Source organism: Mus musculus, chromosome 9 (assembly GCF_000001635.26).
Source record: "Mus musculus strain C57BL/6J chromosome 9, GRCm38.p6 C57BL/6J".
NCBI lineage: Eukaryota > Metazoa > Chordata > Mammalia > Rodentia > Muridae > Mus > Mus musculus.
The window spans coordinates 35,420,678-35,434,777 of NC_000075.6; the positions used below are offsets into that span (position 1 = coordinate 35,420,678).

General features: G+C 44.2%; 1 protein-coding gene across 10 annotated transcripts in view; it reads left to right on the plus strand.

Annotated features, from left to right (window-relative positions):
• Positions 1-850: 850 nt before the first annotated feature.
• Positions 851-14,100, plus strand: part of Cdon (cell adhesion molecule-related/down-regulated by oncogenes) — an 86,125-nt gene continuing 72,875 nt past the window's right edge. For 5 of the 10 annotated variants that reach the window (XR_379126.4, XM_006510507.4, XM_006510512.4 and 2 more), the window contains exon 1: positions 1,052-1,138. The gene's annotated coding sequence lies outside the window, so the exon portion shown is untranslated. Of the gene's footprint in view, positions 926-1,051; positions 1,139-2,170; positions 2,765-2,794; positions 2,940-3,448; positions 4,389-10,060; positions 10,184-14,100 lie in introns of those variants that run through there. The other 5 variants (XM_011242581.3, XM_006510508.3, XM_006510511.4 and 2 more) reach the window with 5 other exon arrangements.

Sequence of the window (14,100 nt, forward strand, 5' to 3'; positions counted from 1 at the left end):
TATTGTTAAAAGTTACAATCCCAAGATGCCCAGCGAGTGGTAGGTTATTCTCACAGAATATCATAATCACACATACATACAAACATAGGAATTGTTTCTCCCCCTTTTCTATTTGGACAACTAATGTTCACTGAACTCAGATAACTTGGGGAAAGGTCCAACATATGAGTTGGGACTAATACTTCGGGGCCAAAATGCAAGATGCTTACACCAGGCGACACAGCTTTTCCCGATCTTAGAACTTTGTCACCTGTCCCAGTGAGGGCAAAATGGGTGAGCTGGGGAATCCAAGGAAGCTCCCTAAAGAACTAAACCTAGGGATTTGTGAAAAGGCAAAGGGACGTGTTTGGGAGCTGGAATCGCAACCGCTGGGTCACTATGGAAGAGCAACACAAGGTGGTTTCTCAAAAGGTGGGCGGGCGGGGCGGGGCGGGGCATGGGCGGGAACCCGGGAACGTGCAGAGAGTGCACCGGCCAGGAATGCCGTCTCTCCGGGGCGAGCGAAGGTGAGGGGAGAGTGAGTGCAGATCTGACGGGAGCCTCGGTGTCTCGCTCAGGCAGTTCGTCCTCTCCGGGTCTGCAGCACCGGAGCCTTCGGCTGCACTTGCCTGCAGCGGTGTCGGTGCGGACCGGGCGGACAGGTGGCGCGCAGACGCCGGCGCTCGGGGCGTCCCCCCTCGGCGCAGTGGTACGGCCCTGCCCGCCGCTGATCTGGCAGGCTGCGCGCGCACCCCGCGGCGGGGCGCGGGCCGGGGAGTCCTGGCCTCTGCGGCCCGCCTCCGTCTCCGCCGGTGCCCTCCTCCCTCGGCTCTGGTGCCGGGCGTCCGCGCGCTCCGCTGGGAGGAGCGCGGCCGCGGGGGCGCGCCCCGGGACTCCGCCCCCCAGCTCCCCTCCCGGAGCCCGGGTGCCCGGCTCGCGCGGCTCGGTACGAGACGGGGACCTCGCGCCGCCCCAGTGCCCCCGCCCCGCGTGAGAGGCGCCGCGCCCTCCGGCCGTCCTGCCCGGTGCATGGAGGGGCCCGTTCGGATCGCAGCCACCGCCGCCGCCGCCGCCAGCGTGCGGGGGGATGACCTGGGGGTGGCTCTCGGAGCCGGCTGCTGTGCAGGAGGTCTCGGGGCTTAGCCAGCCCTGCGGAGAGGTGCGGGGGTCCCTCGGCAGAGTCCCCGAGGGTGGCCCGGGGAGAGCTCGGGGCCGCGCGGCTCGGGAGCGGGAGGTCCTGGGGAAGCGGAGGCCAGCTTGCCTGCAGAGCGCTGGGGTCTAGGGTGGAAAGGCAGCTCAGGGATGCCCCGCTGCCGGCTCACCGCCGCTTCCTTGGGCGCGCAGAGCCACCTCGCAAGAGGAGGCGGGGTGAGGTGTCAGTGACACGCTGAGGTCTTCTTCGGTGATCTGCCAGGGCAGGTGGGATGCAGCGTAGCGAGGAGCAGGGGGCGCCGGCGCTTTTCCCAAGGGAGTTTACTCTGTCTTCCCTCTCAATCCCCGCAGAGTGCTGGAGAGAGACAGTGATTTATGTGTAGCGAGAAGCAAGAGAAATTTCCTGCACAATGTATCTTTCTCTGCCTTCACAGACTCAGTGACTTCCCAGCCCCAGGGAGTGTATTTTTCCTTCTCTTCTATAAAGCTTTCTGTGGCTCGCATTATCATTTACTAAATACTTTAAATACGTCGCTCTTTATTTCAGCCTGCAGCTTCAGACCTTTGTTGCTTTCTCTCCACTTTTAGGAATTTCAGTAATAAATCACCGAGGGGGATAGATAGACTCCCTTGCCCTTCGCTTTATTGTTCTCCCCCAACACCACCAAATCAGGTGGAAGGCTCTCCAGAAAGGAACTCTCTGCAGAATGCCTGCCTTTCCTCAACGGGACCACAGAGGGTGGCAGGTGTTTTAAGGGCAGGCTGTTCCCCAGTTGGGCTGTCAAATTTAGGGAACCTCATTAACAGAAAGACAGCCTTTGTGTCCTAAACCAGACACCTTGGGAAACAGGAGGTTGGACTAAAAGGTAACGTGAGATTTTGTCTCAGGCCAATGCCAGGAATGATGAAAGAGGCTGAGTTAATTCAGAGCCCATTCCTCACTGATACTATACCCCTCCAATTCCCAGTAGACATTTAGCAGAGCTCAAGGACTGTAGTCACAAGGAGGTGGGTAGGTGGCTGGAGAAGAGGTGCCTTAATTTTAATATAATTCTAGACATTCTCTTACTTTCTAAATAACTCTAACTTTCCAGTCTCTTTTTAGATGAAAATGTGAGCTATAGATGGTTGAACTTTTAGGATAAGATGAAGGAAAACCTTCAGAAAAATATCAAATTAGTGTTAAACTCGAAATAGCACCTTAGAGAGGCACTGAATACTGTAGTCTCTGTTATGCACATGTTGAAGTAAACTGCCACATACTTTTAGTTATATGAGAAGGATGGAGAAAACCTGTTTCATTTTGTAAAGACGTGCCTTGGGTGTGTGTTTGGCAGTGTGCAAAGGAGAAACATTTATATTTCTATAAAACACACAAATGTATATTGTTTAACTTTCTTGCAAAAACTCGGATACAGTATTTGGAAAATCTTTCTTTGAATGGTTTAATCACCCAGCAAAATCAATTGCTGGAGGTGCTGCGCTATTGTTTGTGTAGTAACTCACTAGGGATGCTTTGATTGACTGCTGTGGTTCCCATCAGCCTCTGCTGTGCAAAGTACTTAAACAGTACTGACTTTCAAGCAGGAAGTACAAAGAACCGGAGGATCTGACATACACGAATCTAGCTTGTGTAGGTTGCTTCCTGCATCTCCCTTACCTCTGGCGGATTTTGCAGGTGGCTTGACTTTTTGTGGGAGGCTTTAAGTTCACTTTAAGATAGGACCTCCCCTATCCTCAGGGCATATATAAAGAGCAGTGCCCAGGGATAGAAACTTGTGTCATAGGGTGGTGCTCCACAGGATCAGGTAAAGTGTAGTAGCTGCTTCTTATGCTCCCCTCTTGTTTTCCCACTTTGTGTGTGCACTCTCGTGGCTCTCTAGACAGCCCCTTTCTGTTTTTCTTTTTAATGGCAGTAGGATTTTTGTTCTTTGGGGTGGTTTCTTTGGAGAACAAGTAGACTAAAATTTGATGACTGTTTCTAAGTAAAATACTAGGGAAGTGATGTCAGGAATTAAACGATATCTTTGTGAAATCAAAAATATAAAGGGTAATGAGTTAGAAAATTTGTTTTAACGTGTGTTATTAGTTAACATCATGTGATCAGCATCTCTACTATGTAGAATTATAGCTAGGACAGTACAGTTACCTACCAGATAGTCATTCTTTAGCTTAATGACATTAATACTTAATAAAAACCAATTCAAATAGGAATTTGAACTCTAACTGTACTTCTTTGAAAGAGTTGTTTTTAATATCCGGCTATTTTATTTGTTTATTTATTTATTTATTTATGACTGATGCTTTTTTCAAGAGATTTTTTTTTACTCACCTAGATTGAATTAGAAAATGTTACATTGTTTTTATTTACACTTTTATATTGTATCCAAACTTTTGTTGTGTAGGTGGCCTGCATCCACTATGCACAGGAGGGGAGGGCTGTAATTGTTTACTGTTAAAATTAAGGGACTGGGCACAAGAATATACTTAACGTCACTTTTAAATACTGGAATCCTGGGTTACATTGAAATGAAAAGCTGTGGGTTTTTTATTGTTGTTGTTTTTAAATCCTTCAAGTTTTCTCTCATTGTTTGGGCACTCTCCCTCCATTGTCAGGCTTAAAACATACAGTATCATTGTCATCTGTCCCTTGAATAATGGTCCTGAGGTGATATTATTAATGTGGCTTTTTAAAATCAAACTAATTATACTTGCCTAAAAGAGCCACATGTGTGTGATTCTAGCTGCCTGGTGCCTTTTGAGAGCCCTGGAGACAAGCTAGTGAATAGAGCTGAAAATTCATGCTGTATTTGATTAAATGGAACAGACTCGCTGCTCCTTACCCCAGCAGGGGCTGTGAGATCTCTTGATCCCCGAAGCGGCTCCTAGACCCTGGGAATTCCATTAGCGAGCACCTGAGGAATTTCTGCCCTGCAGTGCCTTTTTTGTATGTGTGTATGTGTATGCGTGGAGAGGGAGCAGCACTGAGTAGTGAATGGGAGGGGGAGTAGAGGGGGCGGAGAGCAGGCTGCATTAGAAGGCTCCATATGTTAGCAGATCTAAAATCAAGGCATGACTTAACAGCTTATCTTGTAAGAGAAAAGCCCAACCCAAAGGCAGACTGCTAGTGGGGACTTTATTACAGGCAGGGCTGTGGTGGTGTGCTTTAGCACTGAAGCGAACCCTAGTGTAAGCACAGAGAGGCGCTGCTTTCTGCTCTCCTTCTAAGTTCAAGCGTATACATATTTGCAGCCTTGGTAAGTTTTTTTTGACTGCTCTTTGGATGAATATGTGAAAGGGTATTACAGTGTGCTTTTGCCTGTAAGGGCTGGTGTATTGTGTAATAATTTAAAATTTGAGAGCAAAGTCAGGCTTTTAATGGCAAGTCAATTGCCTGTGCAGAAATGAAATGCTTGTTTGAATGGGCATATTTTAGTTTATAGCTTTGTTTCCATATGATCTTGTTATGCTTCTTCTTCTTATAGAGTTTAAAGTCATTTCGTCTCTCATTTCTGTTAGCATTTAAAACGATTCTGTTGGCTTTCTAGTATTTTGAGCCATTCCGACTTGCCAGCAGCCCCAAGTAAATGAAAATAGAATTTCCAGAACCATTCTGGAGCAGATTTGTGGAGAAGCTTTGGTGTATCTCCTTCTGCCCGCCTCTTGCTCTGCCCTCCATATACTTTGGGAACGACTTTTTTTCAGCTTCCTAGCCCAGTTCCTTTTTTGTGTACTTTTCACAGAGGACTGGTTTGGAGTTTGTGGGTAGTATCGTTAATTGATTCTCATCTTCTGGGAATGTGAATCACAGAGTGAACAGTTTTCAGCTCATTTTGAATGTGGGGGCATGCTTGATGGCTGCTGAGATATGTTTTATTGCTATCTAAAATCGTGTAGATAGTGCTGTTCTTTTCTTCCCGTTCCCATGTAGCCCTGTACCAGGTTCTTACAATACCACATGTTTAGAATATCAAGAATCCCCCCTTTGAGAACATGTTTACTTCTTTTCCTCTGTCACCCCGGACATGCCTTTTAAGAAGTAGATTAAACTCTGAAGTCAGCGCCTGTTTGCCTTCACGGTTTAGTTGCTGTATAATATATTTTGATAGCCAGGGATAATTAAAAAACAGACAAACAAAACACCATTATAGAACATTTTGTTCTGCTGTATATGAGTTGGAATATGAGTAGGCGCTTTCAATTCTTGAATGTCAAGGATGTGCCGTTGAATAGAGAAAATGAGTGTGTAAGCTGCTTACGTTATTGAACTTAGGTTACACATTCTGCTCCTTTCCTTGCTGGAAGCTGTGGAGTTGATCTTATTTTTATGGTACTGTAATAGAAATTGAATTAAGGGGTTGACATGGAACTTGCTTTTCAGCTACTCCTCTTATTGTTTATGTGAGCTTAGGCAATGGTCTTGACCTAGCCTTAGATCCTTTATCTGTAAAATGGGGATTAAGTGGATAGGATATCTTCCCTCAGTGGGATTAAATGAGTAAAGGAAAGTAAAACATTCGGCAGATAGTAAAACTTCTATAAATGTTAGCTGCTGTCATTTTTATAGATTCCTCCAGCGCCTGTTTGTGTGTTACTTTGGTCCAAAAATGATTCCTTTCAAGTTCTAAATAAGGAGGAAGTCTTGTAAGTTTGTAACAATGTGTCCCGTGTAATTGCTACAACCTCATCTGTTAAATAGTTCTTCAACTTCCACTTGAGACGTAGAAAGCAGGTGGAAACAATGTGTGGAGCTTTTTCCAATCTAGGCAGAGGTGTGCCCAAGGGTACACTCCTGTGTGCAGCAGGTAGCCAAATGAAGTTAGGTAAGTACATTAGGTAAGCACTGTCCCATCTCTAGCGCTCCAGTTGCATTCAGTTGTCTAGGGAGTTCTTCCTCAGCCTTCCTCTCCCCCTGCAGCCAACAGCTGTGCTGCTGATCAGTTTTGCCATAGGGTCAATTTGCCTGTACTTGAACTTGGTGAAAGAGTCATACAGTGGCTGCATTTCTGAACGAGTCTTTATCCCTGTGCAGTTTACCCATGCTGTTGTGTGCAGTACTTATTCATGTGTTTCAAATTGTTATAGTCTTTTGTGTGTTTTGAAATTTATTTTATTGGCACCTGGGGTATATGGTCACTGGCAGAAAAAAAAAAAAAGAAGAAAAATAGCTTTAGAAAAAAAAAAAAACCAAAAAACCATGACTTTTTTTTTTTTTTAATAAATGTAACACTGAGTTGGAGGTAACTCAGTTACCTTTGTTTCTAATTCCATATACCAAATCCTCTGATACTACATTCATTTTCTTTTCTTTCTTTCTTTCTTTTTCTATTTTCCTGGAGGTGAAGGAAGGAGCTTCAAGATAGAGAAGGGAGTATATGAGCTAGGGTATGGTTTTCCTGTTTAGGATGAAGTTCCTTGATCAATACTTAGAATTTAGCAGAAATAACCAACTCAACTATAGGGTCCTGCTCGTTGGGTTGGAAATGTAACAGCAGAATGTTTACACACACAGATGTGACTCTGTGTGCAGAGACTGCTTTTTGATTTAAAAGAAAGTCTATCAAAAATTGAGGGGAGTAGAGCTAAGATGCTCTGCCCCGGGAGACGTTGAAGAACAGGGCCACACAGTTCTGTTGTGGAGAAGAGTTCTATCCAGTCTGAACAATCTCCGTACGTTGAGACTCTGTTTATGCTCGTTGAAATTCCTTAATATGGGGAATGAAATTTATCTCACAAGCAGTAAAACAAAAAAGCAAAGTAGCAGCAATGGATATGAAGGGTTTTGTTTGTTTGTTTGTTTGTTTTGTTTTGTTTTTGTTTTTCTCCAAAACTTGTTGGGGACCTGTTGTTGAGGGAGCCGTTTGTACTATGTTATTAGAAATGTTGATTGAGGGTTCTCTGGATGTTTGCCTTGGACATTAGCCAATCTTTCCCCCTCAGGAGACATTGTATTTTTCAGCATTTGTGAGTTTATTAAATCTTTCTATTCATAGCTCCTTGACACGGGTCATGTTTTACAGACAGCCATGGGGTATGAAAGGATCCCCCTGACTCCCAAGGAGCCCGTTATGGCCAGGGTGTCATTAGATCTGGGGACAGCTGTAGTGGCCATGTGTGGCTCATTTATTTAAAATTGTGTTTCAGATTTATTTTAGTTTTTGGAATATGAATGTTTTGCTTGCATGCATGTATGCATGTGCCCTTGGAGGAGGTTGTCAGAGCTTTTGAACTATAGTTACCACTGGTGGCTGTGAACCACCATACGGGTGCTAGGAACAAACACAAGTCCTCTAGAGAAGTAGCAAGTGCTGTCTCTCCAGCCCACATCTTTTTTTATGTAGGCAATTACAGATGCAGATTATGTTCCAAAGGAAAGAAATGACCAACAAATAGAGCCACCTCATGTGCAGCATGTCATTTGAAAGGCTGTGGATCCTTCTGTTCTATTTGTATATGCTAATGATGATGTATAAAGAGTCTCTTTTGTGGGTGAGAGACTGGACCAGTGACCTCTAAGAGCCTTTGTGCCAGGGTTCCATGAAATATGTTTTCATAGTGCAGATGGGCCTCATACTTGACATAGTATGATTCCAACAGTGTGTGTGTGTGTGTGTATGTATGTGTATCCTGTTCCCAAGTCAGTATGTTTTCCAAACTAAGCCTGTTTCTACTTGGCCTGCTCTATGCATTTCAAGTAAGATTCCTAATGTATTAATAGTCATTATGTCAGTTATTCTTCCTGGCTTAAAAAAAAATTATTGTAAGGGACAATAGGGAACCACGGATGGTCGTGCACACCTGTAAGTCAGCCTAAGCAATATACAGAATCACGGTCTTTAAAAACAAGGCAAACAAAAGAGCAAAAATGAAGATCAAATTGGGTTTCATAATGTTTGGACTTGTCAGTATCAAAAATGATGGTACTTGGCAGGTATAGTATTTCTGTGTTTCTGTCCGTCTCGTTACATATTTACTCCAACAAATTGGATGTAAAGAGTATCATATCCCCTCTTGTCATCCAGAGTTTTCTAAACTTTAATTTCAAGAGAAAGAAAAATCTCATGGAGCGTAAAAGGCCAGCTCCAGTGATGTAACAACAACAAAACGATCTGGGTTCAGATCATGTACTTTTAACTGTGTGCATAACTCCTACCTACAAAACGGCATTTTATGTTAATAACGGGTGTTTAGGCTGGGCGGTGGTGGGAGTCAGAGGCAGCCGGATTTCTGAGTTTAAGGCCAGCCTGGCCTACAAAGTGAGTTCCAGGACAGCCAGGGCTATACAGAGAAACACTGTCTCAAAAAAACCAACAAAACAAAACAAACAAACAAACAAAACAAACAAGGTATTTAGAATAGTTGGCAATACTGTATGATCTTGAATCATCAAAGTAATATTTTTTTCTCTTATAAGACAGGAAAATATATTTGGTTTTTACTCTTAAATTAAATTGATGATGACAATGATGATTCTACGTGAGTATCTGTGAATTCTGGGATGGAACCTCAGTCTCCAGGTTTGCTCTGCCAGCATTTTGACCTGCTGAGCCAACTCCAGCTCAAGGACTTACAGTTCTATATTTATGTGTGCATATAGCTACCCTCCTTCCTCTTTAGTCACTGGAAGCAGGTCTCACTCATGGCCTTTTCTTTCTGGGTATGCCTTATTTTCCCAGTTTCCATACCAAAAATCAGCAGGGGAGATAAAAATTTAAGGGGACCCCCCCAACTAAGACCCCCAAAGAAATAAACTTCATGACCCTATCATAAACAGCTACTAGTTCATCACCACCTTCCTGTCATCAAACAATCTATCCTTTGCCTAATGATGCTCTTCAACCCTAAGTGCCTGCTCCCCTTAAAAATCTTCAAGTCTCTGACATTTTAAAAAGTTTTCCTTTATTATAATTACATGTCTTATTTTAATTATGAGTGGATATATGCATGGGAATGCAAGCGGACAGAAGAAAACATCAGGTCTCCTGGAGCTGGACTTACAGGTAGTTGTGAGCTGCCTGATAGCAGTGCTGGGATCTGAATTTAGAGCAAGAGCAGTGAGTTACCTGCTGATCCATTTCTCTGACCTTAAAGCCTTAGATGCTCACGAAGAAGGAAGTGCACACTGTTTCGAGAAGCACACAGTTTTGCTGAGATGGTGTGGGTAGATTAAGTGTCTTCCTAACTCAATTCTACACATGTGCATCTCTGAAACCTATTTTCAAGCTACATTCTGATTGGATTTTCTCTCATTTCTAAACCAGTGTAGTTTTATTTACAGTTATTGAAAAATACTACATTTAAAAGACAACACAAAATACTCATGGAAGCAAATACAAAATGTAGAGCAGAGACTGAAGGAAAGGCCATCCAGAGACTGCCCCACCTGGGGATCCATCCCATATACAGTCACCAAACCCAGACACTATTGTGGATGCCAAGAAGTGCTTGTTGACAGGAGCCTGATATAGCTGTCTCCTGAGAGGCTCTGCCAGAGCCTGACAAATACAGAGGCAGATGCTCCCAGCCAACCATTGGACTGAGCGCAGGGTCCCCAGTGGAGGTGTTAGAGCCAGCTGAAGGGGTTTGCAGCCCCTTAGGAGGCAACAATATGAACCAACCAGACCCCTCCCTCACCCCCCAGAACTCCCAGGGACTAAACTGCCAACTGAGAAATACACATGGCTCCAGCTGCATATGTAACAGAGGATGGCCTTGTCAGGCATTATTGGGAGGAGAGGAGGCCCTTGGTCTTGTGAAGATTTGATGCCCCAGTGTAGGGGAATGCCGGGGCAGGGAGGTTAATAAAATGGGTTCCTACAGAGAGGCCTATGAGGAGGCAGGGCCTTGCTGGAGGAAAGTAGGTCACTGGGACATGCCCGTGAAGAATGTAGTTCTTGGGTTCTTCTTTTCTCTCTCCCCTGCTTTCTAGCTGCGTGAGAGCACAGGCTCCTATGTCATGGGCATCCAGTGCCGTGCTCTGCTTCACGTGAGGCCCGTGGAGGTGGAGCTGCTCACCACCATGGACCAAACCCTCTGAAGTCACGCGCCAAAAGTGAGTCTTGCTTGTGTTCTGAGGTGTTTTGTGCAGTGGTGAGGAACACCATGTTGAGGAGTCGTGGGATGCTAGGCTCTTTCTTCCAGATCCTTGAGTGATTTCCACACAGAGTTCTTCTTATAAAAATCAAGTGAAAACATGGATTTTAAATGCCAAGTTCAAGGAAAGATCATATAGTTTCCATTTGGAGGTTGAAGAAAATTTCAGAAAATAACAAAATATAGGTAAATGTCAGGAACAACTGGTGATGCTCTGATTTAGTCAGTTATTCTGAACAGTTTAACTATTTTGTGTATTTAAAGCATGCTTCCTTCTGTGTAACATCATTAGTGCCTGGGAGCTGAGGTCATGTTTTGCTTGTTTGTGTTTTAACTGCTTATTATTACAGGGGTTCCTTTGAGTGTGTAAATAGCAAAACATACATCCTGGCTTCTGTCTATTTGCCAGGGAAATTTCTGACAGTTACTAAGCTTTTGTGGTATGAGAACAGCAGCAATTAGTATTCTCTGTTTTATAATAATTTGGTATCTGTTCAGCGAGTAATCATATACATTGCCTGGCTGGAGGTAAATCTGGCAAGGGAAACGAGTGTTTAATGGATAAAATACTACTTTTATCAGGCCAAGAGATTATTCTAGTGACATCAGAACTTGGCAGCCTCTTTTCAGTCCAATAAAAAGAAAAAGCAGCTTGATGGGGGGTGGGGGGGGGGAGACATCTTCCCCCTGCCCATTTCTTTTGGCTTCTCTTCCTGATTTTGGCCTCAGGGAGTGTGTATAACAAAATAACAACATGGTGAGTCACAGGTGGAAGGTCTAGGGAGTGAATGGTTTTAGCTGGAACCGAAGGACTTATCAGTCAGTACCCATGTTCCCGTCTTGATGGCGATGAGGAGGGCAGGACAGGAGCCCCAGGAACCCACACTCGTAAAACGGGTTCCTCTTCATGGATTGACAGACAGACCATATGTAGCTGGCAACTTGACGGCATTTGGTGCATGTGGCAGGGTGTGGAGAAGGGAAGGCTGGGCGCAGGGATGGAGATGATTTCCAGTTGTTGGTATCCTAGCATCTGAACGTTAGCTCCAGTCGACCTAGGGACTAGAAAACCCCAAGAAGAAACGTTTAGGTTCTTAATAACTTCTAAAAACTTGGCTGGCACCCCACTGAAGACTCACTACTGTGCGGAGGCCATGACTTACCTCACAGTTACAGCCTACTGAGCGACTGCCATTTTATTATTTTATTATCACAGTGTTTATTAGGTGGGCATGTGAGTGGTGCATGTCTGTTTCTGTGTCTGTGTGCGCAGTTATGTAGGAGCCGTGTCTGCGGCATGCCATGAGGCAGAGGGCAACTATTATCTCCTACCTTGTGGGATCTAGGATTGAACTCAGGTCTTCAGGCCTGTGTACAAACACCTCTACTGACCGAACCATTGGCCAGTTATTTTTGGGACAGGATCTTGTTGTATGAGCAGGCTAGCCTTTGACTTGGGGCAGTTCCCCCACCTTCTCCTGAGTGGTGGGATTCCTGGGGGCTCTAAGATTCCATTTTAAAGGAGATGTTCTAGTTTTCCTTAAAGCCTTAGATGCTCTTGAAGAAGGAAGTGCACACTGTTTTGAGAAGCACACAGTTTTGCTGAGATGGTGTGGGTAGATTAAGTGTCTTCCTAACTCAATTCTACACATGTGCATCTCTGAAACATATTTTCCAGCTACATTCTGATTGGATTTTCTCTCATTTCTAAACCAGTGTAGTTTTATTTATAGTTATTGAAAAATATTTAAAAGACAACACAAAATACTCATGGAAGCAAATACAAAATGTAGAGCAGAGACTGAAGGGAAGGCCATCCAGAGACTGCCCCACCTGGGGATCCATCCCATATACAGTCACCAAACCCAGACACTATTGTGGATGCCAAGAAGTGCTTGTTGACAGGAGCCTGATATAGCTGTCTCCTGAGAGGCTCTGCCAGAGCCTGACAAATACAGAGGCAGATGCTCCCAGCCAACCATTGGACTGAGCGCAGGGTCCCCAGTGGAGGTGTTAGAGCCAGCTGAAGGGGTTTGCAGCCCCTTAGGAGGAACAACAATATGAACCAACCAGACCCCTCCCTCGCCCCCCAGAACTCCCAGGGACTAAACTGCCAACTGAGAAATACACATGGCTCCAGCTGCATATGTAACAGAGGATGGCCTTGTCAGGCATTATTGGGAGGAGAGATGGCCCTTGGTCCTGTGAAGATTTGATGCCCCAGTGTAGGGGAATGCCGGGGCAGGGAGGTGGGAGTAGGTGGGTGGGGGAATACCCTCATTGAAGCAGGGGTATGGGGGATGGAATAGGGTGTTTCCTGGAGTGGGGGGACCAGGAAAGGGGATGACATTTGAAATGCAAATAAAGAAACTATCAAGAAAAAAAAAAGACAACACAAATCCCTTTTGAGGCTATAACAAAAATAAAACAGATCCATTTTCTCCCCAGTCCTGGTTCTAAGCTCTAGTTACCATATTTTAAATTATTTTGTATTTTAGTTGGATTTTGCCCAGAAAATAAATTTTATTAATCTTGCTCTGACTATCATTATCTATGGGTCTTTCATATAAATTTCATCATGTATTTGAGTTAAATTCTTTTTTTTTTTTCTGGATTTCCTGGCTAGCTAAAGTTAATTTTGAGTCATTGTAACCCTGGTTGTTAGCCACGGTTTCCTATTAAGCTAGCAAACACAATTGTCATGATTTGTTATTTCTTTTGTGTTTGAGGATGTATTTTAAAAAGAACTATTGTCATAGTGGTTAGGTCTTAGAATAATTTCCCATTTGTTGCTATGACAGCGGCCACAGTGGGGTTTTAAATTATACAGTGCAGCTTGCAGAGGTTTGCTATCAAGCCTTTGTGGCATCAAATAAATTTTAGCTCAGGGATTTGACTATGTGTATATTACTTATGTTAATAGGAATATTTTAGTTAACCCCCAAAGTGGGCTTCTTAAATGTGAACTTACCTCCCATGCCCTTGGAAATGATCATAAAGATTATTTGAAGGAGCCTCTCAGTGTGTTACTTCTTAATTTGAGATTTTTCTTCTCAATATAGTAGATTACTAGGGGAAAGATAAGGAAGTGGTTAGCCCCATAAGCAGAAACTAACATTTGGTTAATTTCTTGTTTTCTTAGCTAGCTGTACACACACACACACACACACACACACACACACAGAGTTGAGAGAGCATATTTCACTAGTTGGAATTATAGATTTTAGCAGGCATGGAACCAAAACAAGAAGGTCACACATACTAAAATTCTATAGCTCTTCAGCAACCCAGAGTGAGAAACTGTTCTGAGCAGTTCTTGTACAAATACGGTTCTTTTTTTTTTCTTTATGTTGAAATGTGAGGGTTTTGGGGGCTGGGGGTGGGAGTGGACTTTAACATTTAGTAGGCAAACAAGATCCCCACTTGCTTATAAAAGTTCTTTCTAACTCACTGAAAACTACTAGCATCTTTTGTGTCTCAGGTCACCTAGAGTGAACGCAGCCTGTGCACTCGGGGAATCTGACAATACATAAGACTGGGACAAAGGAGTGAAGCATTGCTTTTGCAGAGCAAGGCTCTTGTCTGTTGGGGTGCCCTGCAGACTCCTAAGAATGGTGCCTCCAGGAGATAGGGAAGGAGAGGTACTGACCTAGTCTGGTCATTGCACGCACAGACAGGCCCAAGAGGAGTCATAGACACCCTGTCCTCAGGACCCCTGATGAGCAATTGCAAACTCTTGTATTGTGGTTCTTTTTACTCCTTATATAGAATACCTTTCTCCTTCCCTGTGTTTCTGATGCTGACCATCACTTCTTAAATAATCTCAACAGAGCCCTTTCTACTTTACACAGCATCTCACGGCTGCCTTTTCTGCCT